General features: G+C 38.9%; 1 protein-coding gene across 24 annotated transcripts in view; it reads right to left on the minus strand.

Moving 5' to 3' along the window:
* Window positions 1-18617, minus strand: part of CADPS (calcium dependent secretion activator) — a 473124-nt gene that overhangs the window by 317978 nt on the left and 136529 nt on the right. The gene's annotated exons all lie outside the window — the stretch shown is intronic.

An 18617-nucleotide genomic window follows, 5' to 3' on the forward strand; every position in this document is an offset into this window, starting at 1 on the left:
AGCTGCAGCAGCAGAGCTGCTCTACAGGACCTCACATGATACAGGAGCACACATGCCTAGCAGGAGAATTTATCACCACTCTCCATATGAAAGAGAAGTTAGCATCTCTCAGGAAGGATGATACTCCAACAAAGGGCTCAGAAGGACTGGAGTGGGAGAAAAAGAGGCTGAGGGAGGACCCGTGTGGGTATTTTAAAGCTCCATCCTTAGATAGTTGAAGGATGCAGCTGGACTGTAGCTGTCTGCAGCTACTGCTGGTGACTCTGGCCTGGCATAGATCCACCCTGGTAGGGGGACAGTGAAGGAAATGGCCACTTCAGGTGCACAGAGGAGCTTTTGAAATCATTCGGCTGGAAGAATAATTACACCAATTTCCTTCATAGTGCTTCACAGGATAAGTAATGCATTTATACCTCTTTCTGCAAACTGAAGCTCTTGATTTTCCTGTATTCAAATTTGAAATAAAACTCTGGTTCTAGAGGAAATGAAAGAGTCATGGCCCTCAGCCTCAACAAAAACAATCCTTAGGTTCCCAGTAGATTGGTCCTTAGCTACAAATACCAAAGGGATAGAGTATCTGCCTACTGCTAGCAGGATTACTGACCTGGCCTGCACAAGAAGAGACACAGAATTATCTTATGGCATGAGATACACTCTATTAGGAAGGGTAATTTTCTCTATCCTTAATTACAGGGACCCAAGATTGTTCAGTTTCTAGTCATACTGGGGATGTACAATATCTTCAAGTGACCCATTAACTGTATTGATCAATGGCTAGGGAGAAATAAAATAATTCTGGTAAAAGAAAGTAAAAACAATATTCAGCTCAAAGTAATTAACCCTTCTGCTCCCTTTATATTTTTGCCACCAACCAAATCACCCTCAAAAATTCTTTTTTTAATAATATCACAGTAAGATCAGAAGATCCATCCACCAGAGAGTTAAGTTCTTGCTCTATTTTTGGTATGGTATGGGCAGGGATGTGGGAGAGTTACACAAAATGTATCCACATTTTAACAGGCAACTCTTTTTTAAAAAGCCATTGCTTTAAGATGACATAGATAAGGCCTATTTGTGGGTGAAAATGTGAAGCACCCAGATTCTCTCACATTCCTGGTAGCAGTTTCCTGGTAAACTACCCTGGAAAACAGTCTGACAATACCTACTGAGGAAGAACATCTGAATATCTATCCAGTAGGCCCTCTGTATCCATGGTTCTGCTTCTGTGGTTTCAATCATCCAGAAACAGAACCTGCAGGACCTTGGGCCAACCATGAAACTGGCGCATCCGGGGATTTTGGGATCTGCAGGGGATCCTGGAACTAGTACCCCACGGATATTGAAGGATGAGTATGTCTATATGCCTCATGATTCAGAATTCTATTATTCTAGTATGTATCAAAAAATGGATTCTAACATCCACCAAATACCATGATGAAGAGTATTCAGTTTGGGAACGCATGTACACCTGTGGTGGATTCATGTCAATCTATGCCAAAACCAATACAGAATTGTAAAGTAAAAATTAAAAATAAATAAATAAATTTAAAAAATAAAATAAAATAAAAAGAATTACAAAAAAAAAAAAAAAAAAGAAGAAGTTTTCTCCACAGTAGCACCAAACTGAAACAAAGTCAAATATTCATCAACAGTTCATCAAACCTTGGTGTATTCACAAGCAGAATGAATAAGAATGAACTACTCTTAGTTACCTGCAACAATAAAAAATATATCTCATAGATATAAAGTCGAGGAAAAGAAGGCAGACACAAGAAGAGACATACAGATAGATAGATTCAGACTTAAAATTTTCATTTACAGAAAGTTTAGAATAGGCAAAACTCATCACCAAGAACAGTTTCAGAGAGTGGGCAATCTGGAGAGAAATGCTGATTTGAAGAGCTCAATATCTAGTTTTTCTCTGATTTCACAGCTGTCTTCGTAGCCATAGTCACAGACTTTAAATGGGTAACCTCTTCAACAAAACAGCCCTGGATGCTCCAGTCCTTTTCAACAGCTGCCTGGGAGAGTGGCCAGTGAATGCCATTTACATGGCATCTGCAGAGATGCAGGCTTCCTACACGCTTTCCCATTAGGGAAAGGTTCTATAAGTGATCATACTAACACAACTTTGAGTGAGCACACCATGGAGACCTTTATACCCATTGCCTTGAGAGACAAAGCCAATGTTTATTTAGAAGCAGACGTTGTTATCTCAGTCCAGGAAGCCTGTGATTCATCTGGTGGACACTGGATAAAGAAAATGGACATCGCAATAAAGCTTCTCCCCAAATACTTAGTTTACTTGTACCTGGAGCAAAACTAAAATGAGAACATTCTGATCGCTGGTCTTCCTTTTCTGTAGTTCAGGAGCAGGGGCTGCTTTTCAGAAATGGCATAAGCTCAATTTTGGTTCAATTTGTGCTTGTGTGGCTCTCATCAATTTATAAACAGCCACTGAAACAAAATGTTTTTTGATTACGTATATAATCCTACAAGGAAGGGAGGGCACATCTGGTAATGGTAATACCGGAAATTTCTTCCTCCCCAAAACTCATATACTCTATAAGCTCTTGGTGATAAATGATATACATTATATACCAAAGATTCAGAAATATCTATGTAGTACCATAATCGATTAATCTATTATAGTTTATTTAAAGCAAAAACATGGTAATATTAAGAGTACCTATCTGCATGAGACAATGCATATTTATAACCACCCCAAGCATACATGTTAATCATTGTTATCTGTACTAGCTTTTGTAATTAATCCTCTGGCCTTAGCACCTAGGATCTAGAAACACTAGGTGGATTCCAGTTGGGTTGGTTACAGCGTCCTCAGGTATCCACATTGCTGAGACCACTGCCTGACTTGGTGTAGTTTTCAGCACTGAAGCTTATGTGGGGCTCAGTACCATTTCTGAGTAACTGGAATCATTCTATTTGTTTCTCTGAGCATGATCACCTCATGATGGGGCGAGTGGATGGCTCTCTTCCTAATGTTCAAGATCGGCGGGATTCCTTAAGAAAAATGGTCAGGGAATGTAGGGATGGAACATACTCGCCATCACATGTCCATTATGCTTCCAGTTTAAACCACAAAGGTGCTGAGCAGGTTACTGGAGAGACAACTTGCTCATTCAACCCAAAAAGGAGAGAAAGCCATTTGCACAACAGTCAAACTGACCTGTAAAGTGGGGCTTAAGTGCTCAGTCTTTAACATCAGAGAGATCTGGGATTAAATCTCGTTCCTGCCACTTACTAGCTGTGTGACTCGAGGCAAGTTACTTAAGCATTCTGTGTCTCAGAAATGAGAAGGACTCCACTGATTGGGTTTTTATGTGAGAATTAGACTGTCTGACACATAAGAAGCACAATTCAAACTGTTATTATTGCATCACAGTTATTCTTGCTGCTGTTGTCTCTAGAAATACCAGGTAACCTTGTATACTTGGCCTTTAACACTTTCTCATTCTATATTAACAGGGGCGAAAGACCTCTTTTGCATCTCAAATTGTTGTTAATGCTACTTGCTAAATATTTCTATTATTAGTTCTCCTCTTTACTAGGCTCATGGTAAGGCTACACTTCCTGGTCTTCTTGTGGTTTGTGAATCTGGGCATAATACAAGGGTTGTGAGAGCAAATGGTGTGAAACTTCCGGTTTGAGACTCACCAGAGTATTCTGTCCTGGCACCCATGACATGGGAAATGTTGGCCATTCCATTAGTCTGAACCTCTGAGTAACCACGAAGTCCAGATTCCCTCTGTCACCCCACAATGGTCATACAGCACGAACAAAAAATAGGTTGTTTTAGCCACTGAGATGCTGGGGTGATTTGTTACTACAACCTATTAAGCCAAGCCTGACCATATCACATCACTATTGATAGTCCAGTGATTTTCAGCTGTTGGTAATTTTGCCCTCCCCTGTGGGACATCTGGAAATGTCTGGGGACATGCTGTTTGTCACAAATGGAAGGGTGTGTCAACTACTGGCATCTCGAAAGCAGAGGCCAGGGATGCTGGTAAATGTACTGCAATGCACAGGGCAAACTCCACAGGGATGAATTATCCAACTGAAAATGCCAATAATACTCTAGCCCAACACTGAACTGCCCTCACCCTCTTTAATCTGCTCCCCACATTAAGCCCCTACCATCAGCAAACAGACCCATAAAGCCTGTGCCTGCCACAGGGACGGTGTTCATTTCTCACCACACATGGTTACCTGGGACAGTGAATCACATTACGACCAACAGTCTGCCTCTAAAATTCTGCCAACCATCCTTGCAAAGGGTACCCTGGAGACTGAGCCGGGTCTGTAGCCCAGACATTACAGGAGAAAAATAGTCACCTTTCTCAAGAGAAGTTCTGCTGTTCCATCACAAGCTGCTAAGGTTGCCTCTGAGTTAGACGCTGGCCTCGTCATTTTCTACATGACAGAAAAATCTATATTCTGGCTCATTAAACATTTCAGCGTAAAGGTCTGAAAGGAAAGGGAATTTGGCACAGGTCTGAGATGTCCATTTGGGTCCAGGCTTCCCACAGTCTGATATCTGGGCTGGGATACTAATAGGCTTCTTTCAAAGACATGATCATATGTGAGAAGTTTAAAAAGACATAGGCAAGCAGACAGTATCACCAGGACAAGAACCTAGACCTCCCAATGACTCCCAAATCTTCAGTCTCTTCTAATATGTGCTGGGAAGGAGAGTGGGTAGTGATGATGGAATTAGCTTGGGCTTGAAAGTCCAGTTGCCTTGAATTTTTAAACTTATTTCCACTTGTCTCCTGTGTAAAAGTGGTGGTGAGAATTGAGAAGAGCATATGTAAAATTTTTCGTACAATGTCTGGCATGTCGTTATTACTCAATAAATAATAGAGGTTTTTACAGCATGGACAGTGCAGACCTTATTGCTGGGGAAGGGGGCAGAGCTGAGAGGGGTAGCATGGGTGTGCAAGGCTGTCAGCTACTTTAAAAGCATGAGCTTGGTGAAGAAGGCAGGGAAGGGAGCTGACAAAAACACAACACAAACGTCACTATCATTTGTGTGCGTCCCCCAATATTTTCTTACCTCTCAAATGATGTAAGCCAAATTTGCAATGGCAATTTATTAATAACTTACACCCCAGAGAGGGTTGGCTTTGTTGGAACACATACTCTCAAATCTCAGCAGAGTCCCTATCCCCGGGACAGCTCGAAGTACCTGAAAACTAGCTGAAGGATGACGACTCCAACTGGTGTTAATTTTACAAAGCAAATAAACTGTAAAAAAGGATTTAAAAATACATTTTTTTCCCAACACATAGTTACTGAGGCCTAATATGTGTGAGGTGCTGGTTAGTGAGGAGAGATCAAACAGGCTGGGCTCCTGCCCTCATGAAGCTCACTTTCTTGTGGAGGAGGTTGGCAATAAGTAAAATATATGAATGTCAATTTGTGCCAAAAAGGAAAAAAAAAATGGGTGCTGGATTAAAAGAATGGCTCAAGGGTCACATTTTCATATTCAGTGAAGGCCCCTTGGAGGTTGCAGCACTTAAGCTAAAATATGAAATATCAGTAGGATGGGAGGAAGGTTCATTCTAGGCAAAAGAATAATTAGGAAAAGCAAACAGCAAGGATATGTTTCACAGACACTGTCTCTTTCTGAACTTCCTTGCCGTCTTGTGAAGGAGGCACTTGCGGTAGGCCACTTCTGACATGGCCCCAGTGATCCTCACCTCAATATTCATATCCTCATGTCATCTCTTCCCCTTGAGTGAAGACTGCACCAAGTAGCTTGGTTCTAACAAATAAACACAGCAAAAACTACAGTATGTCAATGTGGTGTTTAGCTTATAAAAATTGTAGCAAACTCGGTCTTCCTAGCAAACTCTCTCTTGCTGGAGCAAGCTGCCATGCTGCCAAGTTCCACTCTCATGTTGCAAAGGCACGATCCAACAGTCCGCAAGGACCTAAATCCTCCCGACAAAGAAGACTGCGTTTGGAAGCAGAGTCAGCTCTAGTTGGGAGGATTGTAGCTGCAGACAATACCTTGACTGTAGCCTGTGAGGAACCCTGGGAAAGAAGACCTAGCTAAGCGGTGCTTAATTCCTGACTCTTCAGAGTTATGAGATGATAAATGTGTGTTGTTTCAAGCCCAAGTCACTTGTGGGGTAATGGGTTACAAACAATATATAACAGAGCACTCTTTCATTCTTTCATTCACTTACTGACTCAATTATTCAAAAGACCTTTTTCCAGACATCCTGCAGGCCAGGCAGTGGCCTACATGTTAAGGAAACAATGATACACTTCCCGGACCCCAGATGCTCACAGTCCAGAGGGAGAGGAGGTGCACGGTACTAAATTATAGAGTCACCGTGCTCTCTGCTGCTCCGTGGTTGCCATGTCTTGTGCTGGGAACAAACAGAAGCAAAACAACAACTCTTCCTTGCAGAGCCAGGGAAGACAGGAAGCGAGGAGAACTGAAACTCAGAGAAAGTAAGAAGTTATCCAAGGTCACACAGCTCTTCTGATTCATTCCACTCTGCTCAAACACATGTGTTTATATCCAGTGTGAGAGGCCTACATGTGACCTACAATTCTCAGACTGCTTCTTTTATGCTTCTTGATAATGTAAAAGCTACTATATGTTGAAAGGGATTCTTTCTTGCACATGTAAGATAAAGTAGTGGGTTAATCAGGTTTCTGTAACAAAGACTGAAGTTACACTTTCAATTAAATTTCATAAAACAGAAATCAGACCACTCTAATCTAACTCATTACTCTGAATGCATTTGTGCACGATGGGGGCTCACACATCTCTACACAAACAAAGATGCTGGTGCTGGACAGAAAATGATTGAAACCATGCTTCATGATGGAATCTAATTAGCAAAACAGATTAGTTACACAGGGATGTAACAAAGGCAATGATACCAGAAGAGCATTCATGAATGCTTCAGAATTTGAAGAAACTTGCCTGAGAGCAGAGCCTAAGGTTTTTATTTTTGGTTTGATAATTTGCTAAGCCTGTAAACCTAAAAGGAGCCTAATTAAAGTTAATGAGAAATAATATCTAGCTTGAAAGTTTTATTTGATATTTCTGCACAGAGCTCTTATGCTTTTTCTTCCTGTGGTTATGTCCCATATTAGTTTCAAAATTAAAATTTTAAAAGCCGTTATTTATACTTTTTGTTTTCCTTTTCTCTTTCTTGCTCACTTCCCTCTTATTTTATAAGGTGAAACATACTTATTTTGAAGCATATTTTATGAGGTACATATACAGTAAAGTGTAAATTCCAAGGGCATAACTTGGTTAATTTTCATAGATGTATACCATGAAAACACAATCCTACTCAAGATACAGTAAATACTGCTGTCCAAAAGGACTTGGGGAGGTGTCTGCACTGTCCACTTTGACAATCACAAGACATATGTGGCTACTGAACACTTGAGATGTGACTGGTGTGAACTGAATTTAAAATTTAACTCAACGAGGTAAGTGGCTGCCATTTTGGATGTTACTGGAATAGAACATTCCTGGCATCTGAGTACCTTCAAATCAATACCTAGCCAGTTTCCCCTCCCCCTCTGCTGATACAATCATTATTCTGATTTGTGTCATCATAGATGAGTTTTTCCTGACCTTGAATTTCAAGATAAATGTAACTGAATTTCAAGACAAATGAAATTCAAGATAAATGTCTGTGAAATTCATTTTTGTTGTTGAATGTACCAGTGTTATTCTTCATTTTTAAACTGCTTGAATATTACACTGTATAACTATACTATGATTTGTGTATCACTTTGATATTGTTGATAGATATTTGGATTGCGCCCAATCTTTGGCTACTGGCAATGGCACTTCCATAAATATTCTTGGCAATTCCTTTGGTGGACAAATATACTCAGTTCTCTTCGGTAGGTACCAAAGAATGGAAATGCTGAGTCTCACCACCATGGTACCACAAAAAATGCAGTAAAGCACGTGCTGTATTATTCCCATTCTACAGAGAAGCACAGTGATGCTTAAGGAAGGTAAGTGACTTGGCCAAGATGTACAGTGGTAAGGATAAATTCACTGTTGATTTCTTTCTTTACTAAAATGTACTTTTCTCCTATAAAATCAACCAATCAAAAAGAAAAAAAAAAAAAGACTGAAATGGCAAGTGTATTAAGAAGTCAACAGCACAGACTTCACTTCTGGGTTATGTAATGATGGTCTTCACTGCCGACACTGTTAACCACCATTATGTCCCACTGTTCACAGAATGGACATAGACAGTGCAGGTTTTGTGTTAAAAACCTTTGGGGCTGTAAAAGTAACGTCTGATATTCAACGGGCAACTTTGTGGAAAGTAAAGAATTATTTCTGTTATGATGTGATACAGTATTTAACTCAGGGGTTGGCAAACTACAGCCCTGGAGTCAAATCTGCCATTTGCTTGATTTATAAGTAAAGTTTTGCTGCTGCTGCTGCTGCTGCTGCTAAGTCGCTTCAGTCGTGTCCAACTCTGTGCGACCCCATAGATGGCAACCCATCAGGCTCCACCATTCCTGGGATTCTCCAGGCAAGAACACTGGAGTGGGTTGCCATAAGTAAAGTTTTACTGGAACATAAACAGCCATGACCATTCCTTTGCATAATGCCTATGGTAGCTTTTGCTACAATGACAGAATTAAGTAGTTGCTATACAGGCTGCAAAGTCCACAAAGCCTAAAACATTTAGCAACCCCTGGTTTAATTCTTCATTGAAAACCTTTGTAAGGTGAAAGTTCACACATGCTTTTGTGGGTGTGTTTTTTTCTCCCAAGAGCAACTTTGTTCTAATTCTGGGGTCACTGAACCCAGGAAGGTACTCATTATGCAAGACATGTTTTCAAGTCCTCTTACTGGCTTGATTACACACTAAAAATGCACAGGCAAGAAAGAGCAACATTTCCTGTTCTTAACCATCCTCTGAACACTGTGAGGTTTGAAGTATGTTTCTAAAAGTGAAATCAGGACACACTAGTACTGATACAGTAGAACCTAAATGAGTGAAGCAATAATAAACCTTACTGGTTACCAGTGAATTAAAAATAACTAGCTTACAAGCTTATTATGAATAAAGACACATTCACTAAAATTCTAACTAGAAAATACACAGTGTACCAGATGTAGAAAACAAACATGGTTACCAAGGGGAAAACAGTGGGGGCAGGGAGAAATTGGGATTGACACATACACACATCTATATATAAAACAGATAACTAATAAGGACCTATTATAGAGCACAGGTAACTCTACTCAATATTCTGTAATGACCTATATGGGAAAATAATCTTAAAAGGAGTGAATCTATGTATATGTATAACTGATTCACTTTGCTGCACAGCAGAAACTAACACAACAGTGTAAATCAATCATACTCCAATAAAAATTTTTTTAAAAAAAGAAAATGCAAAGAACTGAGTGTCAGCTGACCTTTCTTTTCCTCCAATAAATTTTAGGAATAAAGGAACAGGCTATATTAAAAGAGATTCAAAAAGACTGAGTACAATACACACGTAGCTGTCTTCCTAGAATAAAGGCAGGATTGATAAACTTTCTACTTACTCTTCAGAGCCTTCTATATTGATATAAAATCACCATTATTTTCATCAATTACATGAAAGAGCTAATTTTTAAAATTTTATTTATTTTACTTGGAGGCTAAGTCATACAATTTGGAGTTCAAATCCAGGTTGCTTCTGACTGACTGACTCACCTTGGAAAAATTGTTGAACTTCTTTCTCTCTCTTTTAGGTTGTTTGTTAAAATGTGTAAAAATAACTAGCTTACAAGCTTATTATGAGGATTAAATATGATAATATATGTAAAGTATTAAGCTTAGTGTCTGGCATGTGGTCAAGGCTTCATATCTGATAGGTATTATTACTGTTCAAACTGGAGGTCGGACATGGATGGGAGGTGTTCCCTGAATAAAAGTCTATTATGAAAGACAGAACCACTCACAAGCTGGGCAGGAAAGAACTACAATGCTTTATGTATACCTGCATAAAGGGTGAAGACAAAAAAGCTAACCACAACATTTAATCAGTAAACAACACTCTATTATCCAAGTTTCTGCAAACTATAGGTTTGAATCATTGAAGAAGAATAAAGTAAATTCAAATAATGATCATGGGGAGTCTGGGTTGGTGAAGCATGTCAGAAGACCTGTAAAATATCTCCCTTTGCATAGCTGGGTTAGATTGGTTTATAATAGCCTCCCTCATTTGGTGAAAGGTAGCTAAGTAGAAAATACTATTTCTGTATGTCCTTTTCTGAAAGAACACCTCTTTAACACCTCTGATTACAATTTTGTGGTTCAATGCTTATGAAAAGACTTCAAATAAACCCAGTATATTTGTAATTCCATTTTGGCAACAAAGGGAAGAGCTTTGTAAAATGTCTCCAGCAGTTTCAAAGCCTGCATAGAAAATGACCAATTTCCTGTTCCTCAGATCCAGGATACCCACTGCCTCTCAATTTCAAGGTTCCATTGCAGTCCATCTCACCATAATAGCAGGCACAGTTAGACAGAAATGTCTAACCATGTGTTCTAGGAAGAACTGCTAGAGAAGCAAGAATTTTCTGATGACTCCATCATGAAAAGTCCTGATGGGGTCATCAGAGAATTGTTGCTCTGGGAAATTAAATATTGCTATCTGGCCCTGTGCCCTCCACATCTTCAATGCCCACTAATTTTGCCCCTGCTAACAGAGAACATGTTCATGGGGATGGATACATCTTGATCTCCTTCCATATCCCAAGAATGCTGAATTAAAGTACATCTGGCAGGCAAAGCCACTGAAAACCAGCAGTCCAGCAAATATCTAATGACTGTTAGAGGCAGCGAGTGAATTTAATTTCTGTACATCGTCCTCCCACCCTGTGATGGGAGAGATAGGCAGGGAGTGACCAGAGGGAAGGTTTATGACTACCGGCATTCTGCGACTCTCATGTGAAATCCACACAATAAAACAGGAGAATCAGCAGTTTGATTCTGGTCTCAGACTAACATGTCTGTTCCACTGCTGCACTTTGCCTCAAGGGAAACAAAGGAGGAAACACTCACCTTTGTAGAATATGGGCATTTAAGCATCTGAAGACCATAAATGCCTTGGCCTCTCCGTTTAGTGATTTAGTCAATATTTAGTTGAACATCTATTGTGTGCCTAGCATTGTGCTTAAGTATTTGCCCTAGAGTGGTGAATGCAAGACATGGTCCTTGCTCTTAAATAACAGTATCAGGAGAGGGAGGCAGAAAATAAGGGAACAAATAGCAACTGGTATGAAGAATTCATGCTTTTGAACTGTGGTGTTGGAGAAGACTTTTGAAAGTCCCTTGGACTGTAAGAATTTCCAACCAGTCCTTCCTAAAGGAGATCAGTCCTGGCTGTTCATTGGACTGATGCTGAAGCTGAAACTCCAATACTCTGGCCAACTAATGCGAAGACCTGACTCATTTGAAAAGACCCTGATGCTGGGAGGGATTGAGGGCGGGAGGAGAAGGGGATGACAGAGGATGAGGTGGTTGGATGGCATCACCGACTCAATGGACATGAGTCTCGGTAAACTCCGGGAGGTAGTGGAGGACAGGGAGGCCCGGCGTGCTGCAGTCCATGGAGTTGCAAAGTTGTACATGACTGAGTGACTGAACTGAACTGATGCAAGGTAATTTCAGATTGTGTGGTTTTCTATGATGGTAAAAAGCAAGGTACTGTTACAGAAAAAAACCAAACCCCAAACACAGAGAAGCCTGTTTTAGGTGGAATGATAAGGGAGAATTTCTCTTAAAAGGTTACTTGAAGGAGTTCTATGAAGAACACTGGAATGGGGGCAGAACAACTGTGGCAGAAACTGAGATGATCCCCAGTGACTAACATTCTACTCACTTGCCCTTGAGGGTGGGGGACTCTATGTCCTTGTTGCTGTTTAGCTACTAAGTCGTGTCCAACTCTTTTGCAACCCTATGGACTACAGCCTGCCAGACTCCTCTGTCCATGGGATTTCCCAGGTAAGAATACTGCAGTGGGTTGCCACTTCCTCCTCCAGGGAATATTTTCGACCCAGGGATCAAATCTGCGTCTCCTGCATTAGGAGGATATTGGCATAGGCCAATTCTTTACCACTGAGCCAGTAGGAAAATCCAGGGGGACTCTACGACTTGCTTCTAATTGATAATATATGACAAGAATGAAGAGATTCTGCAGATGTAATTAAAATCCTTAATCAGTTGACTTTAATAGAAAAGGATGGTTATCCTGGATGGGACTGACTACGGTGATTAAGATCCTCTCTTTTGAAAAGGTTTTTTTGATGTGGACCATTCATAAAGTCTTTATTGACTCTGTTACAGTATTGCTTCTGTTGTTTATGTTTTGATTTTTCAGCAGAAAGGCAGACCTGAATCAGGGATGGAACCCACACCCCCAGCACTGGAAAGCTAACTCTTAACCAGTGGACTGCCAGTGAAGTCCTGATTAATCAGAGACTTGAAACACCAGACAAGTTCTCTCTCTCTATGGCTGGCTTTGAAGACTTCTACAGCTGCACTGACATAAGAACATAGCCCAATCATAGTTAATTCCAGCCCTATGATTCCTTGAGCACTCAGAGAACCCAGCTAAGTAATGCCAGATTTCTGATCTACAGAAACTTTGAGATAATACATGAGTAGTATCTTAAAACACTGTATTTGTGGCAATTTTTACACAGCAACACAATGAAAACAAATACAATACTCTGAGGAGGAAAAAACTATAGAAGTCACTGGGAGTTGTTTTGGGGGTGAACAAAGAGAAAGATTGCCAGGAAGTAAAATATGGGCTTATCTGTGAGAAAACAGAAAAGTTTAGGCTTTATCCCAGTATCTGAAACATGGTGGTTAGTGCGCAGCAAGCAGGTAAAACATTTGTTAAATTGATGAATGAACTTAGGAATAATGAAAGTACACTGCTAAATAAAAGTGTTTAATACTAGTCTGCCGTGTCCATCCCCTCAGATGTTAAAACATTTCTTCAGTAGGTATTTACTGAAAGACCATTATGTACAAAGAAATGTAATATTGACAGAGAGCCAAAAAAAAGTGATTAAGAAATACAGCCAGGACAAGAAGCAAATTCTGAGACTACAGATCTTCTGGAGACTTATGGATTAGGAAAAAAAATCTACTTAAATAGAGATGAAAGATTCTATGGGAAAAAAAAATATCTACTTAAATAGAGATGAAAGACTCTATAATGAGGTATAGATACAATCCAGTAATCCGGGTCACAGCTGAAAGCTGACAATGTGAGGTTTCTGCTTAGAGTCTAATAAACTATTTGAAAAGCTGCCAAGTGTTAATCAAGTCCAAGGAAGAGAGCCCTGTAACAAGATCACATCATCAAAAGCCACATCAATGATGGACTGGAGGAAAGGTAATGAAACGTTAATACTGAAAATGCAAAGATGTTTATAGACTGGGAAATTATATTCTATGTGTTTCTTCTCAAGTCTTCTGGATTATATGAAAAAATCTCTAGAAATTCAGAGAAGATAAATGAACAGAATACTGTCATCTTCATCTAACTGCACTATGTATGTTGCCTTGCTGCCCACGAGGCACAACTGATGGCTGAGGAGAAGATTAGACTCATATCCCCACGTTTCCAGGAGCTACGGGTGAGATCATAAGGACACAACCAGAAAGAAAGGCTGTTCTCAGAGAGCAGAACAGAAACATGAAGAAACAACTAACTTTCTTAGCTTCTACTCATCCATATCCCCTTGGATATTAGTTGGGTTGCTTCCCTAAGAAGGATTTATCTTCATTTAAAAATACATAAAAGTGAAACACCTCTGAAGTGTTTTTCAAGAAGAAATGCCCGCCCATTTCAGAATAGAACAATTAAGGAAAACTCATGAAGTTAAGCATACGGGTAGGAAGTTGCAGACATCTGGGACGTCTAACTGGGCATTAAGTCAATTCCAGATGTGGAGGTTACTAGAAAGAATGAGGAAAAAGGGCGCTTTGCATTCTTTAAACTTTTAAAATACATCATCATCACCTTTGCATTTTATGAAAACAGAAAGCAGGTCCGTGTTAGTCCCATTTCTCAGATGATAACACCCATTCTCAGAGGTTATCCTATGGTTTTTGAGTAACAGATTTCAACTCAAATGGCTATGTAATTGCTTCTTCTCAAGAGTTTGGGAAAATAAAAACAACGCTGATTTTATAATAAGGGTTTTCAATGATTTTACAACGATGATTATGCTGTAAGAGCAAACTCTTCTCTGGGCCAGAGCCATGAGTCTTCAAACACGATCGTCTGTAAAAAATTTCGTGTGTAAATATGGAGACATTTATTAAGCCTCCTTGCTTTAAAAAAAAAATGGTGTGATGGACATTCGTTTTGCAACAGACAGTTGATGTGTAACTGATACAATCACTCTTTGTTAAATATCCTTTCTCATTTGAGATAAAAACAACTTCCTGGCAGTACCTCACAGAGAGATCACAGAAACCATCAGAAAACTGCACCAGAAATCAGATTATACTTTCCCCTAAAATACAATATGCATACAAGGAAATAAGCATTTTCTAGATTGAAAGCACTTATGAACTGCTCTCTCTCACAGGGAGAAGGATCAGAAAATATAAAACAAAACAAGCATACTTTTACAAATGAAAAGTATATGATTTTCAGTTCTATGTCTTTGCTCCTATGAGTGGATGGAGTACTGCAGAGTTGAGTATAATCTATGAGAAAGCTAGTGAGTGTCTCTATAATTTCTGAAACCTGACCGCAGGGTGTTAGAAGTACAGACTTCAGGTGAAATCTGTTCTGGTTAGTCTGGGGCTATTTTCAGGGATGGTGTCAGAGGGAATCTATCCCATCAATGTCAGTATTTAAAGGAACTGGTCACCAGAGTCATGCTGCCCACATCAATGGTGGTGTAAGATTATGTCAGAGGCAGACTGATAAAGAGCATCTATTTTAATGATTATGGTTCACATTACTGCATAGTATTTTTAAAATCTAGTACATCAAAGCTGTGATTTCACATGTATTACTTCTAAGGTAAAGACAGGCTTACAAAGTGAGTTAAGTGTTGGCTTAATTATGGATATTAAATAAATAATCACACGGGTAGTACTTGGAAATGGTATAAAATCATGAAGGTGATATATTAATGACTGAGGTCTCAAATACAACATTGAAGATAATTTTCTTCTTTTAATACCTTCTTTGTTGAGATTTTTGCTATTTGTTTCTATTTACAAAATACCTATAAACTTAAGGTAGAAAATGTGAAAACACCAAAAAGCACAAGTGAAAAACACAAAAACCAATCATAATGCTTAACCTTAAAGATATCATAACCCTTAAAAATAATCATAGTTTAGATTTTATTGTTTGCCTATCCAGTCCTTATTCCATAAAAATGGAATTATATCTTCACACTGGTCCATAGCCTGACTTTCCACTTATTCCACAAATATCTACTGAACATTTCCCCACATGGTAAGTGTTCTTTTTCAGCAACTATTTTGCTAGCTGAAGAGTATTGTCTCATACTGTTAAAATCTAGTTAATCAATCCCCTACTACTGGGAATGAAGGTTGTGTCTATTTTTTTCACTGTCATATAAAATGCCGCAATGAACATCTTTGGACTTAAAACTCTTGATAAAATCTCTGAAACAAAGTAGATAAAATCTACTTAAAACATATTTCTAGAAGCAGAGCTGCCAGGTTAAAAGGTTTGCCAAATATAAAGGTGTTTGGCTGCAAATTAACAGATTATGCTACAGAAAGTTTACCACAATAAATCATTCTACCAGTAAGTAATGAGAATACCTATTTCTGTAACATTTGCAATGTATTACTGTTACCAATGGTATATTTCTTTTAAAATACTTCTGATTGTCAATACAATTATATAACTCATATGACTAAACACATGGAACTCAGAAATCATACAATCATATATTCAGAATTATTTTGTTTTTTTCTTTGTGAATTACCTGTATATGCTCTTTGCCCTGATTTCTACTGAGGTGAACCAATGAAGCAGTAATCAGACTAGGTGTCAGTATAAAATAAAATACTAAATGCCTTAAGTATTCCAGTCCCAAGACATTACTTCCTTTTACATTTCTTATAACTCTCTTTCAGCTAAGGGGACAACCATTATTTCGGGGAAAGAAGACATTACTCTTTTATATCATTGTATTTTTTAATACCACATAGAAAAATCTTGAAAATGAGTAGAATAAATTATTTTTTTAGGAGAAACAAGTAAAACAAGGTCCTGCCACTGTACCATAGTCAACAAGTTCAAAGCAACCAAGGTAAGAAATGGCACAGCAATAGATTCATTTCAGTGATGCTAATGTTTAAGCAAGAGCAGAAAATCTTCATGATAAGCTAGCCACTGAAATTAGAAAAACTAATCCCTAGAAACATTTTATGCCTAGCAAGTTTAGGAACACTTGACTAACTCTAATTCTGCATATTACTTACCACTTAGGTGGGTGATTGTCAATCTTTTTGAAGCTATCACAACTCATCTTCTTGTCGTAGACAAGAGGGTGGTGATGGATGGCTTTGCTACCTACTTACCCCAATCTACTGCTACATGGGATGCAGTACTAATATGTTAATTTAAAATAACAAATAAATTTAATCACAAATTGAGGCTTGAGAATTTCAAATACTTTTTAACCCATCACAGAAACTCTCTATCTTTGGATAGGAAACCAGGGTTCTGAACTGAAGTGGGCTGAGAGGAGAGCAGGGTGTCAGGAATACCTTTGAATATTATATATATATATACATATATATATATACACATACACATACACACACTATATTATGAGATTTCAAACAGATTCCTATTTACTAAAACATCCAGAAATTTTAGGGTGAGCTGTAATTGTTGATAAGATGCTACCAACTAGTTAGAACAATCTGCCATCATCCATTTATTAATGCAATAGGCATTTATGGAACACTTGTTCTGTGTCAAAGTACTGGAAATACTTTGACAAAGCATTTGACGAAGTGTTTTCAATACTTTTTGGAGATATTTGCAAATAAGGCAGAGATGAACTATCATCCTCATAAGGCCAACATTTTGCTGAAGGATGGGCAGAGAGGGTGAGACAGATAGTAAACATAAAAACAGGTGAATAGGAGATGGAAGACAGGGGTAAATGCTTTGATAAAAATCAAACAGGGGAACGGGAAAGACAGTGACTTGGCAGGGTGTGAAGCAAGGGAGAACTTTAGATGAAGTGGTCCAGGAAAACCTCATGGAGAAGCTGACATTTAAGCTGTGCCAGTCATGCAAAGGTCTTGGCAAAGAGTATTCTAAATTGAGGGAAGAGCAAATGCAAAGGCCCACAGCCAATGTGATATGTTTGGGAAACAGCAAGAAGGCCAGTGAGAAAGCACACAGGGAAAGTGGTGTGATCCAGGCTGATTCCTGTTCTGCCTTAAGCCTTAGTTACGAGTAGGGATGCCATTCTAGGGGTGAGGAGATGGCCATGGAAGATCTTAAGTGCAGAATTGGCATGATCCAGTTTACAATTTTAAAAGATCACTTCGATTGGTGTGTGGTGGGTACATTTTCTTGGGCAAGAAGGGAGGCAGCGCTACCAGTTGGGTAAACACTGATCATCGAAGTAAATGATGTGTGCCTTGAATTAGCAGATAGCCATGGAGGCAGGAAGAAGAAAATCTCAATATCCTGTAGTTCTTACATTAAACATTTAATTATATACAATGGAATATTATTCAGCCACAAAAAAAACAATGAAATAATGCCATTTGTAGTAGCAACACAGATGGACTTAAAGATGATCATACTAAATCTACCATACATAAATTAGATAATTAATAAAGACATACTGTATAGCATTGGGAACTCTACTCAATACTCTGTAATAACCTATATGTGCAAGGAATCTAAAAAAGAGTGAATATACATATATGTATAACTGACTCACTTTCCTATATAGTATAAATTAACACAACACTGTAAATCAACTGTACTCCAATAAATTTTTTTTTAAATTAAAAAAATATATATTTATGGCACTGTTCTGATGGTGTCTGTTGACTTTTTGCTTATTCCAATAGACTGTAATAAACTTTAATTGCTACCATTTAGAAAGTGCCCCATGTTACTCCAGGCTTTGCATACATGCATTCTTATGACTGCATCCCAAGCTCATGTGTGGGGAAGTTAACTCCCAAGACCTCAGAGTTATATTAAGATTTACCAAGGTTTACTGGATTCTGAGCAAGGAACAATTGTTAGTCAATGAACTACAGTGTCCTCATTTAACCAACTTTAGGGGTACAGTTGTAGAGAGAAACCAGGGCACAGCTGAAATTCGATAATGGTTCTTAAAGGCAACGGGGAGCAAGATTACTAGGAAGGGAAATTCTTGTTTAAAAAAGCATTTTTCTGGGCCCCACCTTGAGAATGCAGAACCAGAATCTAGGGCTGGGGCTGGAAATGCGCCTTTTAAAAATGCTCCCAAGGGGGAAAAAAAAAAAATGCTCCCAAGAGACACTCAATAAACTCTGCGAAGTCTGCTG

The sequence above is a fragment of the Oryx dammah genome, unplaced genomic scaffold (genome assembly GCF_014754425.2).
Source record: "Oryx dammah isolate SB20612 unplaced genomic scaffold, SCBI_Odam_1.1 HiC_scaffold_9, whole genome shotgun sequence".
Lineage (NCBI taxonomy): Eukaryota > Metazoa > Chordata > Mammalia > Artiodactyla > Bovidae > Oryx > Oryx dammah.